General features: G+C 42.6%; 1 long non-coding RNA gene across 2 annotated transcripts in view; it reads left to right on the forward strand.

The window, feature by feature from the left end:
* The window catches only part of LOC146821063 (uncharacterized), a 61,183-nt gene extending 58,266 nt beyond the window's left edge, over positions 1-2,917 (forward strand). For both annotated transcript variants that reach the window (XR_014963089.1, XR_014963090.1), the window contains 2 exons: positions 1,583-1,673; positions 2,085-2,917. This is a non-coding gene — a long non-coding RNA (uncharacterized LOC146821063). The remainder of the gene's footprint in view (positions 1-1,582; positions 1,674-2,084) is intronic.
* Positions 2,918-10,406: the final 7,489 nt, after the last annotated feature.

The raw sequence follows: 10,406 nt of genomic DNA on the forward strand, positions 1-10,406 counted from the left end.
GCGCTTATGTGGATCGAATTAGCGTTCCTATTTACATTTTAATGTGATCTTTTTTAGATTTATCACCAGCTGCTTTCAGCTTTTGCAGGCACTATGCTGCGTGCACAGCCCCAGCTCCCGACTCGGATTCCTCCCGGCTGCCCTTGTCTCGAGCTCTGTCGACCGTTCTGCAGATATATTTCACCTCTGTTAATCTCTCTCCTGTCACCTCGGAGCCGTCCCTGTCGAACTCTGCATCCTGCGAGCTGGGCGTGCTTCATCCCTGCTGTCTGTCTCATTCTGCTCCAATCAAACACGGAGGTAGGCCTGTGGGCTGTTCACCCTCTGCGGATCACACATTCACTCTCGGGCCAACCCAGCTATTTATCCTTCTAAAGCTAATCAAACAAGCCCTATTGAGTTGGAGGGCATTATTAGCCACCTCGACTTCAGCTGTGCTATTATTTCAATGTATCCACTTCAAGCTCCGGATGCCTCCTTGGTAGCAAAGTTACTCTCTGGGCTCCGAAAGTGTTGTGCCTCCTCCATGTTGCTGACGTCTAGAAGACCCTGCTGACATCAGCAACATGGAGGAGGCAGAACACTTTCGGAGCCCAGAGATTAACTTTGTTGGGCTGCATGCAGCGGCACTGCGCTGTAGAAGTTCCCTTGCTCTACTAGGAGAGCCTACACCACAGAGGGCCACCGGCAAGGAGGTACAGCGTGGCCCTAGAAATCAGAAATACAGTTCCTGTTCATGTGTGGTGAAACCCAGGGCGCCGTAGCGCCCCACTCCACTACATTTCCTGGCAAGCCACACTAATACCAAGGAGGCATCCGGAGGAGCGGGGGGGTGCTTTTAATGGGGGGAAGCGGACCACACAGATAAGGGGAGGGGGAATTAAACAGACGCTGCTCAAAGTGGATATTAAAATAATGGCACAGCTGAGTTCCGAGCGGAGCACTGAAAGGCAGACCATCTGTGCTGTGAAGAGCTCGTGACTCGGCTCTGCCATTACGTGAGGAGCAGTCACACAAAAATCATAGAAACAGCACGGCACTCATTCACAAGGAGATTTTTATTACCGCTGTTGCGGTTTCTTTTGACAGCAACTTAATGATTATGATACATGTTACTCAGTTGCTTGTTTTTTAGGTCTCACCTGGCGTTAGCAGCGCGCATGCGCTGCTCTCGCCATGCGCGAACCTCTTGGAATCAATACGGTTTCTGAAGGGGACTTGAAGCCCTGCCCCATCTTTCTATTGGCTTGCGTCATAGCTTATGCTAAACACAGCCTTTTAATTGTTAAGGAAGCTTTTTAATCCCTCCTTGTTGCCGGTCTGTCCGATTTTATTCCTGCCCATCAGGACTGGATGTTTTACTGACGGCGTAACACTCTGTCCTTCAGTACTCCGTGTAGGCACTTTGTTTTTTACTTCAGTTTGTGATGGTCTATTGTCGTAATGGAATTTATCGCAGACGGTTCCTTTTGAGTGGATGCACATAATAGAAAAAGTACGAGCGTTTTTACTTTCAAATCTGTCACACTCAAAATCAAACACAGTCACTGTTTTTTTGCTCCCACACGTGGTCCTTGTTTAGGACCGTCTTGGCGCGCTGTGGCGAGAGAAGGAATGCAGATGTAGGCGCAGCTGTCTGAGAAGAGTGATGTCAATTGTGGGTGATGGAACAGGTAAAACAAAATTTTGTATACCTTCCCCATTTTGCATGAAAATACTAATGACGTAATCAATTTACATATCAATTTATATTAATTGAGTGCTGTGATATACTAACCAACAAAATGCATTTTGGTAAACATGAATTACACGCGGGACTAATTGCTATTGGCATGGCAAATTAACTTTAATAACTAACTGTGGTACGCATATTAATAATAGAAGGTGTGATGATAGACAATTGCATGATTTATGTTGCTTTTGTGATGTTTTGCGTTCCTGCTAGGACCGAATGGTGAGTATTATTGCTTTAAATGTCGCTATAAGCTAGGAAAATACTAAAATGTAATGGGATTAGAGTGGGTTTAAACATTAGAATCTTTATTTCCATATATTAATTATATTTTGTGTTTGTTTCGCTTAAGTTGGCATTCGGGCCTGCTAGGCCATGTTATCCAAAATGGAGTTCGGAAGTGGCCACCGTCTTGTGAGCGCGGTGTCTACTGCACAGACTCGGATGGCTCCAAAGATCTCCAGGCGTCCCAAATGCAGAGCACAGTGTTCCTGGTCAAGGATAGGAACATGGAGGATTTTCAAAGTTCAGTCAGTAAAGTCTACCAAAGAAACAATAGTCACCTACATAAAATAACTAACATCATTGCTACATTGGATATTTTCGCATGAGAATGACCTAAACCGAGGAAGTGACCAAGCGATTTTCATGAGAACCAAAGAAGTGATAAAATATCGGACCACATTGCGGATTTTGCAGAACTGGCCAATCACTGACTTTCCTAGTTCATTAAATGTTTCATGTTATCCCAAAATGTTATTATAGAAGAAGGATAGTAGAGTTGAGAGAGAGAGAGTAGTATGGACGAATAGGCTGCTGCTGTGGGCGGACGCTGGTCGATTTGCATTAGGGTCAGTGTGTTCCGGAGGGGTATCCTGAATTGCGTGATCAATTTGCCGGTACGATTGCTTGGTCCTTTGGAGATCTTTGGGACTGTGCGGTACTGAGCTAAAGAACTTTCCGGATTTGTTGAGATCTTGACCTTCATTCGATTGGGACGGGGTTTTAATAACAGAGATTCGAGTTATGTAGAGCCAACAGAATTAGAGAAAAGCCGATAGCAAGAATAGGTAAATATAAATGTCACACAAAATTGTGTTTATTAATTAATTTGATCTATGATGAATAAATGACAAATTAAGCAACTGAAGCAAATAATTAGATAAACTAAACATTGATTAACAGAAAATGAGTTTGTGATTCTTCAAATAGGGTATTACATGAGAAATTCAAAGCCTTAATGTGTTTTAGCTGGTTCTAAATCACCATCAACCAATCCAACTAATTGGTCAGATCATCCAAGTGGTGGAGTGCCTTGATGTTAAGGTTAGGATTCTAGGGTTATTGATGTATATATGTAAGATAATGTAATAAACTTTCTTTTCCTATAGGTAATAAGGTACTCCCCCACATGTCCAGCGGGGTTTTCATCATCCTCCTGTGTGCAAATTCAGAGATAGACATATGAGTGTTGGTGTTATGGGCCCCACCAAAAAATGTGTGTGAATGAGCAAGTGTGGTGACGGATCTGTGACGCAGGGAGGACCTGTAAAGTTGCCCCCTTTTCCGCTGGATCATGGGCATCAAGGGTGAGAGAGAAGGGTGAACCGACACAGCTGAAGAGAAAACTAAGATTGGGAGGGGCCGTGGGAACAGATTAGTATTCCTGCTCGTTTACATCATTACGCTTTAGTAGACAACTCAGCAAATATCGAAAAACAAAGCGCCTCAGGGCACTTTCTTCAATGAAGGCACTAATATGTGAACATTGAAACGTGAAGTGTTCCACAACAGTACCATTCACTCAAACCGTCAGTCAGAGCAACATAATAAGCCTTCTGCTCTCTCTGAACTGCCACGACCATTTATTCCTTGGCCTCTCTGCTGAGAATGCCAAGAGGTCTTACATGTGTGCCAATTATGTCATGGCAGATCGGCCAGTCATGAGTAATTCATTGATAACAGAGCACCTTGACCCCGTTTAAAGAGATTCCCAGAACTGTAAAGGGCTCCCCGGAATCGAAGGTGCTACTGGCCATGTGAATGGTATCAGTGCGCTACCCACCTCTTGGTTAACATAATACAACGTTTCAGTAAGTCTGTACCACTTTGCAAATTTGTTTTTCTCTACAAGTATCCTTTTTGCAGGGCTTTTCCCTGCGCAATAGCACTGCTGATGAGATGGACGGTAGCCAGCCCACCAGGAGAGCAAGGGCCATGGCCTTCCTCTGCTGAAGGAGGACCGCCCACCGAACCTAGGGATCCGCGCGGGGCAGGCTGGGACCTCTGTGTCATCAGTGCAGCCCTGGAAGGCACCGACCTCTGCCCTGCGGTTACACCAGTTCAAGCTGGATTAAGTCGCAAAGTGGAAGTTCATTATTATTATTATTATTATTATTAATAACTATTAATATTGCTTTTATTATAATACTGATAATAATGCTGCACATTCTTTTTATTATTATTGTTGCTGTCATTATAATAACCGATAATAGTGATGCAAACAATAATAAATAATTATAATTATTATACAGATATCGTCCTGAATTATTACTATCGGTATTATTACTAATAATAACGATTATTCTTGTTGTTATTACTACTGATTTTATTGAGATTAATTATTATCTTTATTATCATCATCATGCACTTTGGATCTTTTATGCTCCGGATGTAGCCTACAGCTGGGCGCCAGCGCACCATTTTTGTCGTTCTGTGCAGCCCTTTAACATACTAAAACGACAAATCCTACAACATATCCATTTGTTTACTGGAAGACTATTTTTCAACTCACGGGGTCCCAGCAACGAGGGTCTTCTCCTCACCTTTGCAGGTCACGTGTGCGTGAGGCTTGTGCATTCTGGGACTTGTAGTCCTTTCCATTTTGAAATACGTCGCATACATCATGGCACCGCCTGGTGGCTGTGTGGCTTTTGTCTCTGCTCCCTCCCTCAGGGCTATGAGGGTAGGTTTGGTGGCATCAGGTATGCACCCATTGCTGGCCATGGAGGGGGTAAGTACTGGGCTCACAGACCCCTTCCTGCCTTCATATACCACTTCCCCCGACGGATGGGAAACGTGCTGGGCTCAAGGCCTGCCCTTGCCCTCAGCTGGCAGCACCAGGCCTTTTTAGGTCTTGCCTGACCAAGCGCATGCGCTGGTCTGGCGAGACGTTTTGTGAGGGATTAAAAAAATGCTACCATGGCCGGCCTAGAGCTATAGTGCATGTGCGCGGGCACGTGCCACGCTTGCGATCACTTTCACTTTCGCAGCCGCACGGCCGCTTTGATGTTTGATCGCGATCACTTTCGCTGCCGCATGGCCGCTTTGATGTTCTCCGTGAGCCAATGCTTGTTTATGATTACTGTTGGATGAGTGGCACTGGCATTAGCTTTGCTGCTCTTTTACTGACCCTAAGAACCGTATGCTCACAATCAACGCCGCAGTTTGCAGTTCTTAAAACCGTGTTTACCGATCGAGTGCAGCTTGTCCTTGGACAATGTGCATCCCCACATTTTTAGTTAGTGCATGATTAAGTTGTTAGCTTGTTGCAGTGCGGTTGCGAATTTTCGGCAAGTATGCGGAAGCAGTAGACTTGGAACTTGCAAAGGGGTTTGGCTGCCAATTTATTAAAGCGTGAAAACGAATGTAGAAGCTAAGAAGTGAAGCTAAGAAGTGTTCTTTTATTCACTGAAGTAAAGGGCTATGTGTTTCACATACTGTCACACGCCTTGGGAGGAGTTGTGGCCTAATGGAGGACAAACTGGGGAACCAGGTTCGAGTTCAGGCGCCCCTAAAACATCCTGCTATTCTGGCTAAACCATTTGAGCTCCCCAGGACTTTAAAATATATATCTGACCTTGTGCAACATAATCTACTGCTCATGTAATACGCACTGGGCGAGTTTGTACTATAAAAAAAAAAAAAAAGAAATAAACCATGTAACACCACATTAACTATTTAATGAGAATACCAGATTTCAAAGAAATCTAGATTACCCAAATTCTGGTAGCATTGTAATTGGGCCTGGTATGGTAGCTGTTGGTGTTCCTGATCGACTTGTACAAGCATTGGCGTAGCCAATAGGTCTCGCCTTTGGGACCGTATAAGTATTTAGTTATGCAGCATAATATCCTTGGTGCAACAACATCAACTGTTGCATGGCTAAACACTTATGAGGTCCCAAAGGCGAGACCTATTGGCTATGCCATTGCTTGTTAAGGCAGGCGCCATTCCCAGCACTGGGAACTCACAACACTGCATTCCTGGCATTCCCAGGGCTGGCATCACTGCAGCTCTTCAAGGCCCCACAGCAGCAATGGAGCTGGTGCAAGGGCACCCCTCTGAAAATATGGCAGGAACAAGGTCCAATCCCCTCCCCCGGCTAATGACTGAAACATCTGTGCTCAGAGCAGGCTGTATTAACACTGCATATATGTCAAAGGGTCATGTGACCTGGGGTGCTTTGCATACAGTCCTAGACTTTCAGTGATGAGCGCTAATAAGCATGATAGGACTTTTAGACTCACACATATAATGGGAACATTCAAACTACGATTCCCGGCATGCTTAGTGCTGTGGGCAGAAACATTCAGGACTGGGCGAAAATCACCCGCATGACATGGGGCCACGTGACACTGTGAAATTTATAAGATATCTTTTATTGGTGACTCGAAACACTGGTAAAGGAGGAACACACAAAACATAGGGTGACCTGATGGTGCCGTGTCGGTTAGACACCACTTATCCACCCACACCGTACACATCAGTGCATAGTTTCCATTCCATTCCATGAAGAAAAGTACATTCTGGGAGTTGCAATCTTGGTTCATTTTACTTGAGCCCATTAGACCAACACCCCTGATAACAATATGTAAAAGCAAAGTTCAGGAATGGAAAAAATGTGTCATGGAGTTACCTGGTCACCCTAACAAAACAACATTTATGAGCTAGTGCTCTATGTTTCTAGGAGAGGGTGGGGTTCAACCCCCCCCCCACATCCCCACTATGCAGTAGGGAGCAAGACTGCCATAGGCCTTGGTGCAAACAAGGACAATTGAATCTTTCACTGCTGTTGCGGTAGTAAGTACAGCAGGGCTTTAAGTGGAATGAAACAAGCATTGAAAATGCAATAGGCCTCGCCTTTGATTAAGTTAAAGCCATTTGCTTTGCTAATGGTATTGTATAGCCAAGCAAATGGCTTTAACTTAATGAAAGGCGAGACCTATTGCATTTGTAATGCTTGTTTGAAGAGCATTTTAGCACAAAGGAGGAGCATGCTGTTTTAAATATTGTGTTTGTACATACAATTGCACTTTGAGCTGCTGGTCTACTACTATGATGATGAATTTTGATTTATGTATCTTAAATTCCACAGAGTTGATGTTGTGCAATGAAATTTGGAAAGGTAGCCAATGCTAATCTAAATATATTGGTTGTGAGAACCTTTTGTAATATATGCTGCGGTTTACTTTTTAAGCTTCTTAATTATGACCCACACACTCTTATCTCCTTAAGTGGAAGTTTTTAATGAATTTAACTGTAGAAATTGTTATCCTTTTGTCTTTTTATTGTATGTTTTTATCTGTGTATCTTTTATGATCTGCTTTTGGAAGATCAAATAAAGATTAAAAGTAAAGTGAAAGTGACTCTTTAATTTAGTTCCAGGTTCTATTCCCTTGGAACAGTAGAACCCAACATTCAACAGAACGACATTAAGACCTAACACACCTCCCTCGTACACATGTTTTCAATATTATAGAACAAAACAACACTCAAAGGGCCAGATGCATCAAGCATTTTTCTCCTTGCAAACGGGCTGAATCGCAGAATCAGCCCATTTGCGATCGCAAAAAATGCTTTTCCAATGCAGCAAACACAATTTTGCGATTCGGTAACCTGTTACCGAATCGCAAAATGGGTTTGCAATTCGCTATTAGGAAATGGCGTGTTTAGGGCGTCCCTTCTAAATAACGAATCCTAACGGTATGCATGAATGTTTTGTGACTGTGAATGCTGTCTCAAAACATTTGCATTTTCCCACCTACTTCAAGTAGGTGGGAACTCATTCGCAAATGGGAAGTGGTCCCCAAGGGACCCCTTACCCTTTGTGAATGTTTGTAAAATATTTTTTAAGGAGCAGGCAGTGGTCCCACGGACCACTGCCTGCTCTTCAAAAATGAAAATAAAACTTTTCATTCCTGTTTTTGAAACCATCCAGTTTTCCTTTAGAGAAAACGGGCTGCATTTTAAAAAAAATGCTTTATTTAGAAGCAATCACAGACATGGTAGTCTGCTGAGCGCAGCAGGTCACCATCCCTGTCATTTTTACAATTCCTAGGGGGGTCTCGCAAATTGCGACCTACCTCATTAATATTCATGAGGTAGGTCATTTGTGATCCCCTAGGAATCACTAAAAGTGTCCCACACACTTTCATGCATTCAGTTTTGCGATTTTCTTCTGTATATGGAATTAAGTCTTAATTTGTGTGTAGCCTTTTAGGGGCACATGCACAAAGAAACCATTTTGCAATTTCCTAATTGTGAGTCTTTGCGTTTTGCAATTCGGAATTCGCAAAATGGTTTCTTTATGCATGTGCCCCTAAAAGGCTACACACAAATGAAGACTTAATTACATATAAAGAAGCATACAATATCAAGGATAGTGTAAGAAATACAAGAAATGTTCTAATTCATCTGAATTATACACTCATGAAACTTGCACTAAATATTATTGATACACTTTTATTAGAAAATCATGAAACTTGTCCAGGTACTCTCACCACAAGCTGCATTTCGTTATGCACACCATGCCATGTCCATCCATTGACCTCATCAGACCCTCCACAAGTTACATCACGAGCTATGGACATTTTATCCTTGTTCTACCATTTTCCATCATTCAGTTTCACCACACTCTTCTTCACCTCCAACACCCTTTTGAGAGCAGAAAATATATACTCCCCCATAGGTAAAATCTTTGAAGTTTTAACCCTCACATAATCTTCTTCCAACACAATGACTCTCCTCACCTTCTTGCCAACATACTTCCCTTGAGTCTGCAATCATTTGTACTCCACACCTTGCAACATACAACTTTCCCACACAGTTCCTCAACATCTTGAACAAAGGAACCCTCTCCCTCAGCAACACAAAAGGAGTTAAACTCGTTGCAGGCATTAGTAGACCTCCTCACAGCCCAAATAAGTTTACTTAGATTACACATACAATTAAACCCATTAGCCTTGGCAAATTGCACATTATCTTTGATGATCCTATTAAGCCTCTCCACAAGACCATTACACCTGGGATTTCATAACAAGGTTTTAGAACGTTTCACTCCCAAATGATTGAAAAGTTCACCAAATTGAGAAAATGTGAACTGGCTACCATTATTAGTCAAAAATTCTTGTGGAATCCCTTCTCTTGCAAAAATAGATTCCATATATTCAATTACCTTACTGCTACTTGCAGCTTTTACAAATTTGACTTCAAGCCATGGACTTTAAAAATCCATGACTACAATGCCATGTATAAGCCAGCCCCCCAAAACTATAGCATTCATGGGTAACTTTCTCCAATACTTATGGGGAAGAGCAATTGATTTGACAGGACTAGCATCAATTACTGGGGATTTGTCAATAATGTCACAATAAAGGCAATCAAGTTAAAAATGTTGGACGTTTTTGTCCAAATCTGGCCACCAAAATATTTCTCTTATTCTCTTTTTCATCGCACAAATTCCTATATGTCCCTCATGAGCTAAACACAACACTTTATCCTTCATTCCTTTAGACACAGCCTATACATCTGATCAAAAAAGAAAGCAATTGACTATTGACATTTGTTCAAAGGCATGTTTATACTTGTTACTCAATCCCTAACATGACTTCGAACGAAGAATGCCGTCTCTTATTTCTCTGAACTCCTTATCCTGAGTAAAAGGGGTCACCCATTTATCCTGTGACATGGTACCCTCAGAGTGACCCTCCAGTGTGCACATGAACACCAGATTATCCAAACTATGGTCATCCTCATCTTGGACATTTCCAGAAAGATTCAAAAGACAATTGGCTAGCAAATTCCTGGCACCTGGAACATATTCCGAATAATAATCATACTCATGTAACCTATATTGCCATCTGTCCCATTGTCTGGGTAGCTCCTCCCCCAGTTCGTGGTATAAGGACCTATAAGAGATTTATGATCCACCCACACAGTGAAATGTGTTCCCCACAAATCTGGTTAAAAATGGTTGATGCCCAAACAACATGCCACAGCTTCTTTTTATGCAACAGAAAACAACACTTCTGTCCCTCTTAGACACCTAGAAGAAAATGCAACCACACCCTCTCTCCCCTCTAGTCTTTTTAGCAACACAAACTCCAAACCTCTCTGATTAGCATCTGTCATGGCAACACTCTCATTGTGAGTATCAATAGTTTTCAGAGGAATGGCATGAGCTATCTCATTCTTCACTTGTCCTGAGTAACCAGGGTTTTTTAAATTTTCGTATGCTATACTGATAAAAAAACCCTCATTCACGTACAGAGGTAGCGGTGGCGGTATATCTTGGTTCTCCGACTTTCTCTTTAAAAACGTGACAGCATCATTATCGGGTTAGTTTTTATGCTTCCTCCACCGGGAGTTATACCACTGGTTAGTGCAGTAGTGA

The sequence above is a fragment of the Triturus cristatus genome, chromosome 6 (assembly GCF_964204655.1).
Source record: "Triturus cristatus chromosome 6, aTriCri1.1, whole genome shotgun sequence".
NCBI lineage: Eukaryota > Metazoa > Chordata > Amphibia > Caudata > Salamandridae > Triturus > Triturus cristatus.